Consider the following 16,259-nt stretch of genomic DNA (forward strand, 5'->3'; position numbering starts at 1 on the left):
CACCCCCACGTCTCCAGCTATTTGCGAAGACGGCCCCCACTTCTGGGTACCAACCCCCCCCCCCCTTAGCTGGGGGGGGGCACGGCAGTATTACCACGGTCTTAGTGGCTTAGAACCACACCCATCTATCACCTCACAGTCTCTGTGGGTTGGGGGTCTGGACAGGGCACAGCTGGTCCTCTGCTCAGGGGTCTCCAAGGCGGCCACCCAGGTGCCTGCTGAGTCTGGGGTCTCATCTGGAGGCTCGGCGGGGGAGGGCTGTTGGCAGGACTCAGTCCCTTGTGGCGTGGGACGGAGAGGTTCCATTTCCTGCAGGCCACCGGCTGGAGGCCAGTCTCAGCGCCCAGGTGGTGTTAGCCAAAGGCCGCCTGGAATTCATCGCCTCCCCACCTTCTTCGGCCAAGCCAGCCAGAGACAGAGACACAGGACAGTCCTACGTAACCTGGCCACGGAAGGGACGCGCCCTCACCTTTGCCACAGTCTCTTGGTTAAAAGCCACTCGCAGGTCCCGCCCACACTCAGGGAGGGGTTTATCCAAGTGCATCCGTTCTAGAAGGTGCGAGATTGGGGGCCATCCTAAACTCGTGCTCCACAGGGAGCGCTCACTCGCCAACTGGCAACTCTGGTTTCGGCCCTCGGATCCATCCTGCCCCGTGGTCTGGAGGGTCCGGAGAGCCCAGCTCTAGGGGCCCCCCGTTGGGTGTGGCTGGTGGGAAGGGTTGGCAGGAGATCAAGGAAGAACAGAGGGAGGTGGCCCTCATTCCTCCCGCCCCCACCCTGCTGCCCCATCCTGGGGCCTTTTAGGGCTGCCGCTCGTCCGGAGGCCCCTCCTCACGCCCCCAAACTCTGGGGCTCTGGTCCCGATGCTCCGGCCAGCCCTTGGCTCCGGCAGATCCGGAGATGGCAAAGGCTTCCCTCTGCAGTCACCGGCCTCCAGCTCTTTCATCTGGGCCCTGGGGTTTCATCATCTGTGTCCCGCCCTGACCAGCCCGCCTCCGTCCAACTCTGGCCATCGTGTCCAGGGTGGCCCACATTGGAAAGTTCTCGCCCGGAGTGTGCTAGCCGTCTTCGGTTTTTGCAGCTCTCATCTCTCCTCTCGTAGAAGGTTGCCCTTCCGCCCCTTCGGCCACAGAGGTGGGACTGAAATTAAATAATGGTCTGGGGGGTGTCTTCTCAACCTAACACTGAGCTCCCTGAGGCAATGACCTGTGCTTCCTCTGAGCCCGGCTCGGGGCCCCGCGCATGGCGGGCTTGCGGATACCTTCCGAGGCTGGAGAGACTGCCTTTCCTCACCTCTCATGAGAGGGAAACTGAGGCTCAGGGGGGAAAGACAGCCGGCCAAGTCTGCACAGCAAAGGGCAGTGGGCTTGGGGCTGCTGCCCGACGTCCGACTCGGCATTGCCGCCCCAGGTGCCCCAGAGGAAGACGGAGGAAAAGGCCAAAGAACAGGGGCACGTGGCCCCGGGGACAGGGACAGCGGGCCCGGGTGGGGCTGGTGCGGCAGGGGAAGATGCCCACACACACACGAGCCCTCGCCCTTGGCTTCTGCAGGGAATTTCCTTCTCTGTCATGGAGGCGGAGACTGGCATCCTGAAATTTAAATCAAGTTCATTTTACATGCCAGTGAGTCATATGCAGCCCCTGGAACTTCCGGTCTCCCTCCCCAGGGACCTCATGAACTGGTGCAGCCCCGGCCGGATCCTGGGCCCGAGGAGAAGGCAGGGCTCACCCTCCAAAGCAGTACCTGCCGAGGACCCAGCAGGCCCCAGGCCCCCGAGGGCGCGACCTTGGGTTCACCGGGAGGGAGGCCAGGGACGAACACTTCCTTCCGGAGCTGGGCCTCGTCGGGTGGGACGATGGCAAACGTCCCACTTCCCAGCTGCTAAGGGTCAGCCAGAGCTGCTGTTTCTGTGTCTGTCAGAGGGGAACAAAGTTCCGGTTCGTGTGGCTCACCGGATGGTAAGAAACGGCGGTGGTGGGATGGCGTCCGGAGGCTCAACGAGGTGAGGGGGAGGGGCCCGTACCCACAGGTAGGATCGAACGCGATGTGGCCCCGGGGCCCCGGGGCCGGGTGCCCTGCTGCTGGCCCCGCGGGACACCCTTTGGCCTTGCCTGTTAAAGCTGAACACAGCCACGTGCTCTGACCTGGCGGCGCCTCTCCTCGGGGGGGTGCACGCGTGCGCCCCAAGAGATGTGCACAGACACGCTCGCATGATGCCGGGGCGGCCCGGCCCGGGGAAACAGCCCACCTGTCCCTCGGCAGGAAGATGGGCAGGCAGACCGTGGTGTGCCCGCATCAGCGAGACACAGCAACGAAAATAAATGATCTTCAGCGACGGAGAGGCCCCACGGACGTCCAGCGTGAGGCACAGGGGAGCCTAGACTCCAGGAGGACACGAGGAGCCGGTGCTGTTCCCACGCGGCTGGAGATGCGGCCACACGGAGCCGTGGGGTCCGGGGGTGCACGCGGAGCGGGGGATGGGAGGTAAGCGGCCCACGCGCGCAGAACCGAGGCCGGGGCCACCCTGGGGAGACCGCCGGCACGCGTCGGGGGAACACGGCGGTTTCAGAACGACGGGTAGGGTTTTACTTCTTAACCTGGGTGGTGGGCACGGGCATGCGGATTTCGTTATTTGCCGTGACACGAGACACGCCTCTGTCAGAAGCTTCTGCCGGTCTGGTACACGGGGAGCAAGTACAGAACGGTCTCCGAGGAGCCCAGACACTTCCCAACACGCCTTTGCGCCTGGTGGCGGGGTGGGAGGGGGGCCTGTGGCCGAGGTCAGGCCAAGGGAATGTGGGCGATGCACGCACACACGCCGCCTGGGCCCCAGTCTGTAGACCCTCCCACGCAACCCTCCCCCCCGACGCTCTCCCTTCCCTCACTAACTGGACACGGATGCCCACGGTGCCTCTGGGAAACCACAGGTCCAGGACGGCAGAGCCCCTGTCTGCCCTGAACAACTACCCCGCCTGGAATCTAGGCCACCTGCCCCCGTGATCATTGGCTGTGACAGGAACAAGAAGCAGACTGTTACTTTCTCAAGCCACTGAGATCTGGGCTTTATGTATGACAGCAGGGGTCACAAACTACGGCCTGGGGGCCACACCGGGCCTGTCGCCTGCTTGTGCGTCGACCCGAGCTAAAAACGGCTTTTACGTTTTTCCGGGACTACAGTTTAGTTACATACCTGCCTACCTAACATCTTCCTTTTCGCCTCGTGGCTCATACGGCTCACGAAACTTCCTCTCTGGTTCGTCAAGGAAAAGTCTGTGACGTCCAGCATGATGGTCTCAGGCAGGGTCCCTCAAAAGCAGCCTCTGAGACCTGGATTCGAGTGCAACCGGTTTGTTCACCTGGGGGCGACCCCAGGAAGCCTCGAGAGGGAAGTGGGGACGTCTATCAAGCGGGTTACCGCCGTGAGACACTGGGGTGCGGGCCGTGGGGGGGACATGAGCTGACGACGCGGCAGGCATCTCAGAGCGTCTCGCGTGGGTGGTGAGGAGGCCGGGCATCACCCACCACTCCCATCGGGCGCTGGCTGAGGCCGCCTCTGGGCCGTCAGCCGCCTGGCACGTTCGGTCCTCCCCATGCTACGGGCTGGGCTCGACGCTGCTAAGGAAGCCAGGAGAAAGTCCAAGAGTGTCAGGTCAGAGGGGGCCTTGGGGACAGATGGCACTGGCGAGAGCTACCTTAACAGATACACCTCTGCTTGACAGATGAGGAGACAGGCTTACAAGGTTAAGACATACGCTCAAGGTTGTCAAGGCAGAAAGAGGCCGACAGTGAGGCCAGCCGATTGCCCCTCGGGGCCTCGGCCCCCGCGCCCTCTCGCCCTGTCCCAGCTCCTCTTGCCGTGTCAGGGACCAGCGGTCCCAAGGCACATCTGTGGCTCTGGCACTAGAGATCACATCAGGGGCTGGCCCAGTGCTTCGGCTCCTTCAAAGCTGAGACACGTATCATCCCTTTGGGATTACAATTCACTGGCCTAAGACTTTATTAAAACTCTGCTCAGACCCAGGGCCCAGAGCCTAATCAGTCCCAGATGCTCAGGGGAGGCCTTCAGATGTGGATTTTCCACGGAAGGCCGGGGTGATTTCAGCGCCGCACCAAAGCTGGGCCGGTATGGTGGGTGTGAGGGTCACATTCCCACACACTCCTCGGTTCTGGAATTAACTTCTCAGTCCGTGGTCCTGTGGGCTGGAGAGTTTATCCAGGGATAATAACCATGGACTCATGAAATCATAGGATTCCTGGGGCTGGGTGGGGCCACCAAGCACCCTCTGCCCCACCTCCTCAGTGGACAGAGGGAGACAGTGGCGGCCCAGGGAGGGGATGGCATGACAGTCTCAAAGCAGCTTCGTGGTAGAGTTGAGACGTATCTGCCACGGGGAGCCATCCCAACAACCACCGCTCCTGATGCCCCCTTCAGGGCCTCTGGCCCCGTCTCTAGGTCGCAGAGGTTGGGAGGAGCCCAGGGCTGCCCTGTGCGTGGGGGGCAGGGCTCCGGAGTGGAGGGAGGGGCTGGGCCTGGGTGAGTGCTCCTGGGGACATGAGAAGGACCAGTGCGGCGGCCCTGTCCCGCCTCCGAGGTCCTCTTAGGTACCAGGACATGAATTTGTCCGCGGCTGGGTCTTCCTTCTCTGCACGCCCGGGCCTGGCCTCTGCCACCTTCCGGGAGGTTCCCTCCAGGACCACCTCTCTGCCCGCTCCTTCAAAACAGCTTTTTCTCTGTAGAGTGCCTGCTCACTGGCGACAACTCAAACAGTAACGCCAAGGTCACGACGGAGGGAAAACGGCCCCGACCTGACTACCCCAGAGAAAGCTCCGCCTGGACAGCCGGGCCTGGACGAGCCACGGCCTTGTGCCCACCAGCGGTTGGACCGCCAAGTGGCTCCCCGCGGCAGGGGGTCTCAGAGCCCCGCCCTCCCCGCAGGCCGGAACTTGGCCACGTGCAGGAGGGGGCTGGAGTGTCCCCCGTCCCCGGCCGGCCCGCTGTGTGCGGGGCGCCGGCACCTGGAGCGCCTCCAGGTCTGGGTTCGAGCCGCAGCCGTGGGCCCCGACGGGCTCTGCGGAGCAGGCATCGGCGGGGGGAGGGGGGGAGCACCCTTCCTCTGCGAGGAGGGGTCAGGGTCAGGGCCGAAGGGGGTGCGTTCCTAGCTGTCCTAGCCCGGCGCCTTCGAGCACCCCCAACGTGCTGCGGCGCCACCAACGCGGCAAGCTGTCTTCTCCGAAGCGCTGCGGGCGGCTTCGATGCACCCGCGAGTCCGGCTGGGGGTGTGCGTCTCGCTCTTGCCACCCGATGCCTGTCTCAGGACACGCTGACCTCCGGGAAGGCCACCCCCTGCTCTGCACCTCCCCACGGGGCACCCGGCAGCTCTCCCGCTTTGTCTCCGGCCTTCAGTCACCCCGGGCGGGGGCTGCCGCGCGACACCCCCGCCGCCCCGGGCGGCCCGCAGCGGGCAGGGCGGCGCCCGCGCCTTAGACCACCTCGACCCGGAAGTGCTTCGCGGCACTTCCCTTTACCTTCCACCGGCGAGGCCTGGTCACGTGGGGGCGCGCGGCCGCAAGGGAGGCTGGGAAACGGCCCGGCCCAGCCGCGGCTTCCAGCGACGGCTCCGGGCGGCGCCCAGGGACTCGGGCGCTCCCTGGGCCGCTGGGCGATGCCACCGCAGGCCCGGGGCCTCCGCGCCCCCAGGGCCGGGAGCACCTCCCTGGGGGGACCTGAGCCACCCGGCGTTTTGTGCTGATGTTATGGTCACCTGATCGGAATTGAGGACACCTGCGGTCCGCCTTCCATCCCGGTGCCAGACGAGGGGCGGCGGGACACCTGGCCACGTGCCAGCGTGACTCTTGGCCCGACCGAGGGTGAGCCCCGCTCCCCCCCCCCCCCCCCCCCCCCCCCCGCCGCCTCCCCCCCCCCGCCGCCTCCCCTCAGCAGCTGCCTCTCCTGCGTTTTGTTTCCGCGGGATCGCGGAAGCAGAGGCATCTGTCTGGCCGACGCGGGAGCAAATGCCCCAAGAGGGGGCAGATTCTGAGCATCAGTGTCACCATCCACAGGCCCGTGGCCGACCTGGCTGACTGGCCACTGAGGCCAGAGGAGCCTCAGAGTCGTTCTAAACCTAACGCCTTAGGTGAAAATCAGTAAAGGCCAACCAAATGAGAACAGCAAAGGCCGCTTATTCGCGGCTGGCGGTAGGGGTGGGGGTGGGGGGGTCAGGTATCATTACTTTCATTCTGGCAGGGACCCGGAGGCAGGCAGAGGGCCAGGAAAACTTTCTAGTGGAGCAAAGGGAAGGCACGGGGAGGCTGTAGGTGGGCTAGCCAGACGCGGCATCCTCTGGGGTTGCTCAGGCGTGCGTACTTGATTTTCTCTGGTGGGTCCTAAGTTGGAAGCGAGGGCAGAAATGAAGGAAGCGACCGGGTATTAATCAAGTCCCTGCTGGGCCTGTTGTCGCAGGGCGTGTTTGCTGTCCTGAGTTGTTGCTGGAGATAGTAGGACTTCCTGCAGCTGTGATCTGCCCGGGTGGCCTTTCCTGGGCTGGTTACTCTAGACCGTGGATGGTTTCCTGGCTAGCCGTGGGGTGGGGGTGGGGGTGGGGTGGATACAAGGACACACCATAGAGTCCTGCTGTCGATGTGCTGATAGTCCGGCTGTGAAGAGGTGACTGAGCCCTGCGCGCAGGGAACCCGCTCTATCCTAGTGTGACCCTTCCCGAAGGAAATAAGGTGTCGAGAGAACATCCCATGGTGAAAGTTGAGGGGGCAATATGACGATGAGAAGACCCCAGTCTCTCGAGCCATCAGCCTGGGTTCAAATCAAACCCTGCTGCCTCACGTCAGGTCGGCTCTTGGATCCTGTGTTCCCCGTGGGAGGTGGGCGGTGCCCCCGACTTGCATGTTTGGGGGCGGGGTTTATAGGAGATCAGTGATCTGAAGAACATAGCGTATGGTAGGTGCTGGGATCGGTTTCCTACTATTGATAACCGGTTTTCCTACTTGGGGTTCCAGAATCTCGGCTGTAACAGCTAGGGGTGTGTGCAGCTGCTGTTAGGTACTGGTGCCTGATACCACCAGCAAGGAGCCGTCCTCTCGGGATTTCGGGGAGGCTAGCAAAGTTGCAAGTGGCCGAGCCCATTCTTTAGCATGAAACCTGGGGAGGACACGGTGAAGTCAGCGTAGACGTGGCGACAGCCAGCATGTAGAAGAGACAGCCAGCGGGGACCTGAGAGCAAACGTCAGCTCCTTCTCACCAAGGAATTTTGGGCTCCGCTGGCCAATGTTGTGGAGGACAGGCCTCTGCTCTGGGTCCTCCTCTTCCGCATGAGTGGTCCCGAGGGAGTAGTTCGGGGCTCAGTCGGCCTGCGCCCAGATCCCGACTCCAGCACCTGGGATCCCGGACAAGTTACTGACCCTCCGGAACCTCCCGTTTGTAAAATCGGGCCGATGCCTGTTGCCTACCCTGTTGGGTCGTTGGGAGGAATCCACGAGCGGATAGGGGAACAGCACGTGGCCTGGGAGCCGGCCAGGGTGGCCGCTCGGCAAGGATGTCCCGGGATCGGACCGTAAGGACAGGCAAGAGTCTGCCTTGTTACTGTGTTGCTGCGAGGGTGGAGCTGCCCGGCCGGGTCTGGCCTGTGTGGGCCAGGGAGGTGGGCTCTTTGACCTTATCTCAGTCAGGACTCGCTGGCAGAATCTCCCAGGAGAGCATTCGTGTCTCGTTGCCTCCTCCAGTAAGCATTGCCGAAATAGCGGTTGCCTCTTCGGCCTGTTGTTGGGGAGTCGCTTTGTGGCCCCCTGATTCTTCTCGCTTGCAGGCTTCGTCCCTGGGTCTGTGTTCCCTCCGTGGATGAAGAAGGGGCTTCATTATATTCTGAGCTGAAAACAGGCTCCTGTGGCCAGAAATACGGCCCTCCGGGCAGCAACCACAAGGGCTGACATTTACAGGGCCCAGAGCCTGGTGTATGGCGGGTATGCAACAGAGTCATTCACAAACACCGTGTGCCTAGGATGTGGTAGGCAGCGAAAATGTCGAGTCCACAAGATAGGAGTGTTTTTTTTTTTTTCCCATTGATAGTTGAGGGAGCGGGGGAGTCCGTGATTGAGCGGGAGCCGTGATCCGAACCCCCCTCTAGATCTGGGGAAACCCACCTAACCGCTCAGATGCCCTGAGTAATTTTGTGGCAGTCGGTTCGCTCTCCCGATGACTGAGCTGGAGGACGGATCATTGCTGACTGTAAAATTCTGCACAGGCCCTCAGAGTCAGGAAAATGGGTGTCATGGAAGGTGTTGGAGAAGGTGGATTTTCTCGAAAGGCTGATTGAGGTCTTCCCGCCTGGCCGTGTCAGAGATGCTCCTGGGGCCCGAGCGCACGAGGCCGAGAGCCCAGAGGTCTGGGCCCCGACCAAAGCCCCCAACCGGTTAGGGAAGAGACGGCTGTCTCCAGCCCTCCGGCGAAGGCCTGTGGGGCCAGGGAGCCCAGATCTGCCCCTGAGGAATTTCACCAGGAGTGTCGGCAGCGCATGAGTTTCAGGAGAGCCTGCTCACGCCCTGCCCGGCATCTGCTACAGATTACGGATCAGTGAGTTCACCCCCGAGGCCCCTAGCTTTACTGGTTTGCGTGTTAGTGGACAGGATTAAGGCGAGTTCCAGGGTTTTATGCAATCCTGCAGATAAGAAGTCCAGTTGGGGTTTTGAGCAGAATTCTTTGTGCTCCGAAGCATTCCTGAGAGTCCCGAGTCACGGTGAAGCCGGGGCTTCCCGTGCGTGCTGCGTGCCACGGCCGGGTGGGGCGCTGGTGGAGGAACCAGGCGCCCAGCCGGGATGGCATTTCACGCACTCGCTCCTTCGTTCGTTCGTTCGTTCGTTCATTCGTTCACTCACTGAGCAGATGGCCACTGGGTTCCTGCTCTGGGCTGGTACCTTGCTCGGTGCGCAGAACGAAACTCCCCCGCCTGTCACCGTCCCAGGGGAGCAGGCTGAGCATGTAGAGGAGAAGAGAGATTTAGCCGAGTAACCTGAGAACTAAGTGTAATTGCCACGGGGACAGGTGCCGAGTGGCAGGTGCCCGGTACCATTGGAAGAAGTAACGGGGCCAGAACTTGTCTCGGGGGCCAGAGGGGGCTTCCCGGAGGAAGTGGAGTTGGAGTCAGCTTTTGACGGGTCAGTAGAAGCTGGTGAGGTGAAGGACCAGGGTCACACAGCCTTCCAGCGAGAGGGGGGTCCGTGCCTGGTGATGGGCTGGCTCTAGGTTCGCTGGGAAGGTCCAGTGTGGAGCCTCTCCTTGGCACGTGAGCCAAATGTGCCATGACCGGGGTTGCCCCCATCGAGTGGTTAATTCTGGGAATCGAGGGGTGCCAACCAGTCACACTTTCCCTTCTCCTTTCCAGACACGGCCACCACCTTCCTGTCGGGGACAGCCTGCAGAGTCCTTAGCTCGTCAAAGATTGGCTTTCCGACGAAGCAGACCTCGAGACAAAGATTTGGATGTGAGTACTTTGCTTTGGAGGTGATCCTGGGACTGAGTGTGAGGCGGGCGGGTGTAGGCGGCGGACGGAGCTCGGCCTGCTGGGCGCTCTCTGCTGGGTGCTTGGTAACACGGGGGACTTAGCCCTTCCCGTCCCGTACCACCTGGGGGTCATTCTGGTGGCTTTCTGTCCTCCATACTCATGGACAGAGCAGCCCCCACACCAGAGGAAGGCCCGCAGGAGGCAGAGGTCCTTATGGGACCGGGTACAGGCAGCCTCGGACATGCAGGCAGGGCTCCAGCCTGGTGCCGTGCGCCCCTCAAAGCCCCCGAAGCCTCTCGTTGAGTCCATCTTGTCCTGTCCTCCGTCCACTGGCCCCCACGACAAGACAGCAGCACCCCTGCGATTCCGAAAGCTGCTGGACGAGCTGCTACCCCAGGGCTGCCCGCACGGGCGCTTCTGCGGGCCGGCCTGCTGTGTGGGGGGGTGGGGGGAGGGTGGCGTGGGCTCCATGCTGCGGGCTCGGCCTTTCTGCTCGCTCTGCCCCGGCCGGGCCCTGGCTGCCGTGATTGTCCATTTACCCTGATCCCTGGGACCCAGGGCCTCGCTTCCCTGCACACCGCGCCCCCCCTCAACCTGCTGGTCACAGAGCAGCAGCCCCGGCCTCGCGTGGAGAGCGGGGGCGGGGGGTGGGCAGGGGGGACGCAGAAGCCTCTTTCTGTGCGTGCCGGTCTGCTGCGGTGAGGAGCCCTCGGGACCAGGCACTGGGCTGTAGCACTGGGTTCGGTGGGGCTTTTGTTAACCTTCTTTCCTGGGGACCAGGGCCTCTGATCCCACGGAATGCAACGTTGTGGGGCCGGGAGCCCGAGTCCCTGAGCGGACCCTGGGGCCGAGGTGAGAAGGATCGTCTGACCTCCATGCCCTCGTTCCTGGGCCGGTGTCTCCACTTCCTGGATTAGAGCACTGCCTGATGGAGAAAAATATCTGCTATACCTCGGAGGACGGAGGTTCGGAATAGGTATCGAATGGTTTCCTGTCTTTTATCTGACGTATTTTTTAAACCGGGTTGAAGTTCACGGTTGCGCGTTTTAAAGCGAGCGGGTCAGTGGCGCTTAGCGTGTTCGTGGTGTTGTGTGACGGCCACGCCTGGTCCCGAAACACGCCCCTCTCACTCCCAGAAGAGCTCCTGGAGCCACCACACCGCCGCGCCCATCCCTCCTCTCAGCTCCCGTCTGCTTTCTGTCTCTGTGGGTTTAGCGTGTGCCCGTGCCGTATGTGTGCGGGGGGTGTGCAACGTGTGATCTTTCGTGCCTGGCTTCTTTCCCTCGAGGTCCATCCACGTCGTGGAATGCACCGGAACCTCATGCCCTTTTAAGGACAAACACTGCTCTGTTGTTGATGGAGCACATCTGTTTATCCGTCCGCCCGTCGCCGGACACTCGGGCCGTCTCCCCTTTTGGGTCTCACGCGCTGTCTCTCCAGGGACGGCATCCTGCCTCCACACAGGTCATGGCCAAACCCAGGCATTGAGGAGCCTTTCAGGCTGGTAGGTTTGTTTGAGGTGGACGTGTGTAGGAGACAGGACCAGCAGGTCCCAGGGTCCCGGTCCTTTGGTCACCCCTTCCCTGTCATGGGGGTCTGTTGGCCTGAGGTGACATCTCATGGGATTCTCTGTCGGCAGATGAGATACCCTGGGAGCCCTTGGCAAGTGTGGTGGGCGGAGGCTGTGGGGACGGGGAAGGCAGAGCCTGAACACTGATCGGTATGGGATGGTAAATCGCCCCCCAGGAGGGAAGGTCTGATGGGTTCTGATGTACTCACCTCAGCATCAGGATGCTGGTTGGTGGCTGGAGGGGCAGCACCCCGGCCAGGGCTTAGGGTCGGTCCCCGCCGCGCCCCCTGTGTAGAACCTCTAGCCTCACCGCCACCCAGCTCTGTTCGCATGCTGCTTGTCCAAGGACAGTGGGGAACAGACGGGGGGGGCTGGCCCTCACTGTGCCGGTGTCCTATTCTCCTGGCCACGTGCACACCGGTGCCCTCACAGGCCATCGCGTGTAGGGGTGGGGGATGGTGAACAACCGTTCACACATCGGGAGCCCACCCGTCCCCAGGACCTCCTGGGGTCTGACCTGATCCTGACCTTCTGGGCCGTTCGCCCCTGCCTTGGAGTCGCCGTGTCCCCCAGCCCCCCACCACTTCTGCCTTCCCATGAAGTTGATGACGTGTCCCTGTTGAAGCTCTGCCTCGTGGGACCACGCCCGAGCGAGTGGGGCTGAAGCGAGGTGGGTGCTGCGGTCCCACATGCGCCAGTGGAGGGCGGCCCGTGGGCGGGCTCACTGGGAAATGACATGTTAGGGGAACACGAACCGCGTGTGGAAAATGAAGGTGAGCGGCCCGGCCGCGGAGTAGATGTAGGAGACGCTTAACCACCACCATGGTCGCGTCATTTGTTGAATGGTGCAAACCCACAACTATTTTCTTACGGTTTGGTAATGCTTTAAAAATCTTGCAGTAAGCCCTTTCAGCAGCCGTGAGCAGAAAAAGCTGGAAGTCATGCTTCGTAAAAGTACCGGATTGTTATTTCTTTTTCTCAAGAGAGTGGACGGTGCACGTTTGTTTGTACAAAACGGACGTTGGTGTTGACATCCAACCCGGGGCAGCCGCGACAGAACCGGGGGCAGGGCCAGCCGGCCGCAGAGGTGGTCACCGAGGAGCCTGGAGTCGCCGGGGAGCGGGCGTGCTTCCCCAGGGTTCCGTGAGGCCTGTCGCTTTGCTCAGATTCACTGTCTGTTCTGCTGAGTGAACCAACTGTGCCCACGGTTGTAGCCCACGTCTTCTTGTGCACGGACCGTCGGCAGGCCTTTGCAAGCCGTCGAGCGTTCAGATGAGCGTCCCGGTAGTTTCCAGCAGGAAAGCGGTTAAATTAATTTCAAAATCATTTTGATGTTTTTCATCCCTTTGATGGAGTCTAGATAAAGCAGCTGGAAGTTTATTCTGTCAAACGTGAAACGCACCTGATGTGCGGCCGCTTGAGCTGTAAATTGAGTTTTAAAAAACGCCTTCGATGCTGAAATGTTTTTGGTTTGGCAGGTGATTACAAGAAGACAAATTCTGGATGATCACAGCTCTGTGATTAAAGACACAATATTTTGATCTTGTTAAGAAACCCATCATCCCTGGGAACTCCGGTGGCTCACACCATGTTCCTCATTGCGTGGAAACCAGCCTGGGGTGTGGCCAATGGACCTAGAAGGTGTGCTTTTCAAAACGTGAGGATATTTTTATGCACACACAGCAGAGCTGGACGACGGAACGGATTTCAAAGGTGCCGTGTCATTAAAAAACGCTTCGGCACGCCGCGTGGGGCTGTGTGCCGCAGGTTCTCAGAGTTCGGAAACATTTGGCCGTCGAAGGACGACCCGCAATGATTTCAGACATTTTTGGGAATGGGTCTGTAGATTGTGGCTGCGTTTTATGTAAGTTGGACGTTTTTAAATCGTCCCATTTGTCCGACGGAGGACCACAGCACTCGAGCTTTTGAATCCTCAGGGATTGTACCGATTGAGAGTAAAGTTCGCAAAGTTGAACAGAACTGCCGTGGAGCCATGGGGAAGCCAGGGAGGAGACGGAACAAACTGAACTCGGGGGGGGGGGGGGTCGGAGAGTATGCAAGATCTAATTTCCAAATTGTGTAATTGTGCTTTGGAAAATCGTACTCGTGGGAAGAATGTTTTGATGGTGCCTTTAGGTCTGATTGGGTAGATTTATATTTTGGAACGACACGGAACCCTTTTGAGCTGGCCATTGAAAAGGATCACGCGCAGGGACGGCTTATTTGAGTTTTGCCTGTAACGTATTTGTTGCAGGATAAGACCTGAGCCTCTGGGTGGGCGGGTTAGAGACCTGAGGAGGGCGCCCAAGAGGGTATTTGTGCTGGAGTATTTACACATTCAAATAAAACAAAAACAAAAACTAACAAACAAGTGAGCCCAGGACTGTGCATATTTTCCACGGAGCAGAAGTTCCTCTGAGCCCGTGGGGCATCCGGGGTCTCTCAAGAGTGAGTCGTCTGAACTGAAAACACTGTGGTCTATCGAGGGCCTCGCAAGCCCTCCAGAAATTCAAAGCCATGAATGTAAATTTGAAGGATTTGGCAGCAGTTTCATGAAAACAATAAAAAGTAAGATCCAGTGAGAGAAATCCCAGTGGTCAGTAGGAGAGAGCCTCGGGCAAGGACACAGAGTGGAGGGTACGACAATGCAGCGAGAATAGTAAATACAAACTTGCGATTTTAACGCAGGTTTTTGTGTGTTTAGAAAGCGTTTTTGGGGCACAGTCGGTTCAGCGTCTGACTTCAGTTTGGATCATGATCTTGCGGTCCGTGGGTTCGAGCCCCGCGTTGGGCTCCGTGCTGACAACTCAGCTTCGGATTCTGTGTCTCCCTCACTCTCTGCCCCTCCTCTGCTCACACTGTGTCTCTCTCTGAAAAATAAATAAGCATTCAAAAAAATGAAAAAAAAAGAAAGCGTTTTCTCTTTGAAAATCGGTTTTGAACAGAACTATCTCACAGAGCCCCCGAAATGACACAGCCACCTTGTAGGTGAAGCGAGCCCCGTGAGCCTCACCGTTCACACTCTTCCAGGGCGTCCGCGCTGGGGGAGGAGTCGGGTGGCCCCAGCTGGGGACCAGGGAGAGGGAAGGCGTCTGGACTGTGGCCCCACCGTGCGGGCGGGACCGTGGTGCCCACGCCCCAGAGGACGGCTCTGCCAGGAATAATCATGTGGCTTCTTCCTTCGCCCCAGCCGGACAGTCCCCTCCAGATGCAGATCCTGACACCCCACAGGGCTGGCTCCCATCACACTCCAGGGTCGCTATGGGACCCTGGGACAGCCCTGCACACCCAAGGAGGTGGCCGCTGGGTCTCCCCTTTTCTGGGTTCCAGCACCACCCCGTCACCTCCTTCCTCTGCGCCCAGACACGGGAGAAGGCAGTGAGCGAGCCTTAGGTTGTGGGAAACAGAGAGCCGGGCGCTCCAGCCAGCTGCGGGACCCGCTCGGAGTTTCTGGTGACTTCCGCCGAGTTTGGGCTGGCTTTGGCCCAGAGGGTTTCCTGGAGGGGCCTTGGGTGGGGAAGGGACGTGGGGAGAGGCCCAGCTCCGTCCGTCTTGCATGGGGGTGCTTGCAGAAGACTTTGCTCTCGGGAGGAGCCCTGGGCAGCCCGGAGGGGATGGGTGGGCAGCGGGCGTGGCCACGGGCCCGGACTCGGCCTGGCTTCTCTGCCTTTCAGACCCCAGAGCTTTCCCAGGCTCCCGCTGCTGCTGCCTGAGCTGGGGAGGCCACTTCGGGGTCGGGGGCCCTCAGGAGGTGCAGGGCTGCCTGGAGGAGGGCGGGAGGTGGGGACGTGGCATCTGTGGGAGGCCCAGCAGGGCTGACTCATCAGGAGCTGATGGCTGAGCAGAAAGGGCCCAGCTGTTCGCAGAGCCTTGGGGATATCCCTGTGTTATTGCAAACGGGGGCCGGGAGGGGGAAGGAAGGGGAGGGCTACTTACAGCAGGCATTCCTGCCTGGCCACCTCCCCAGGAGAGGCTTTCTCAGGCCGAGGGGCGGCCCCGGGCCCGGGCCCGGGCATGGCCATCCCTAAGTCGGTCCACACTGCCGGCGCCCAGGGAGCGTGTGGCGGCAGGAGCCCTTCTGTGCCAAAGCCAGGAGAGTCCCGCGCACACGGATGTTGGCCCCCTCGCTGGGGCTGCAGAGCTGGAGACCGTGCACTGTCCCTCCTGATCCAGTGGCCTGAGATGGGGAAACTGAGGCTCTCAGAACTCAAGTCACAGGCCCGTGGCCCTGAAGTTGTCAGGACCAGAGCCTGGAGTTTTCTGAGTACTGGGCCAAGCAGTCCCGAGAGCTACAGGGCAGCCCTGGTGGCAGCGTTCCCTGCCCCCACCCCCCCGCTGACCTGCACACAGTTAGTGATGCTCTTCCTCCAGCCAGGTGCAGGCAGCCTCCAGAACCTTCTCCTGACACCTGGCAGGCACTTCCACCTGATCACAGTGGGTGCACTAGGTGACCTTTGGGCCAGACGAGGACGTTTAGAGGCCCCAGTCCTTCAGGGCTGCAGGAAGCCACCTCCACAAGGAGTGGTCAAGGGCAGCCACAGACCCTAGCCGGCTCTTTCCTCGCCGAGCTGCTACCCAGGAGGCCCCCCAAAGCTGCTGCTCGTCCTTGCTCTCCGTCCCCCCTCCCTCCCCCTCTGTTCCTTCTTTCCCTGCTGGCGGCTGGGGACCCTGGGCTCTGTCCCCACCACCCATGGCCCCGTGTCTCTGTCGCTCCTTGCTCGAGAGGACACTGGTCGCTGAGTGCAGGGTGCACCTTAATCCAGGGCGATCTCCTCTCGAGCCTTAACTAATGGCCTGTGCAAAGATCCTGTTTCCCAATAAGGTCACGTTCTAGGTCCCGCGGGGACCTGCATTTTGGGGGGATGCCACTCGACCTGCTCCCGAGGGAGCAAAGTCAGCCGTGCAGGCCTCTCAGCTCCTCCTCCGGCTCCCCGAATCACGGGTCTGTTAACCCTGCCCGTGTGGCAGCGCGCCTGGCTTTGTTAGTGCCACCACGCGGCGCTCTCTTTTGTGCAATGTTGTCACCCACCGTCTGTGCCCCCCTCGTCTTCTGGCCCCAGGCGCTTGCGCCCTGACGCGCACAGGAATCTGCCTGGGATTCGCCCCCTAGGGTTTCCTGCAGAGACGGGCCGATGGTGCTGAACTTTCTCGGTTTTTATCGCTCCAAAATGTCTTTATT

The 16,259-nt window shown here is 61.0% G+C and overlaps 1 long non-coding RNA gene across 1 annotated transcript; it reads left to right on the top strand.

Moving 5' to 3' along the window:
• Positions 1-5,915: 5,915 nt before the first annotated feature.
• LOC122475313 lies at positions 5,916-14,514 on the top strand. Its single transcript, XR_006295143.1, has 5 exons — positions 5,916-8,582; positions 9,391-9,489; positions 10,291-10,486; positions 10,799-11,750; positions 12,064-14,514. It is a non-coding gene; the product is annotated as an uncharacterized LOC122475313 (long non-coding RNA).
• Positions 14,515-16,259: the final 1,745 nt, after the last annotated feature.

This window comes from Prionailurus bengalensis, chromosome D4 (genome assembly GCF_016509475.1).
Source record: "Prionailurus bengalensis isolate Pbe53 chromosome D4, Fcat_Pben_1.1_paternal_pri, whole genome shotgun sequence".
Taxonomy (NCBI): Eukaryota; Metazoa; Chordata; class Mammalia; order Carnivora; family Felidae; genus Prionailurus; species Prionailurus bengalensis.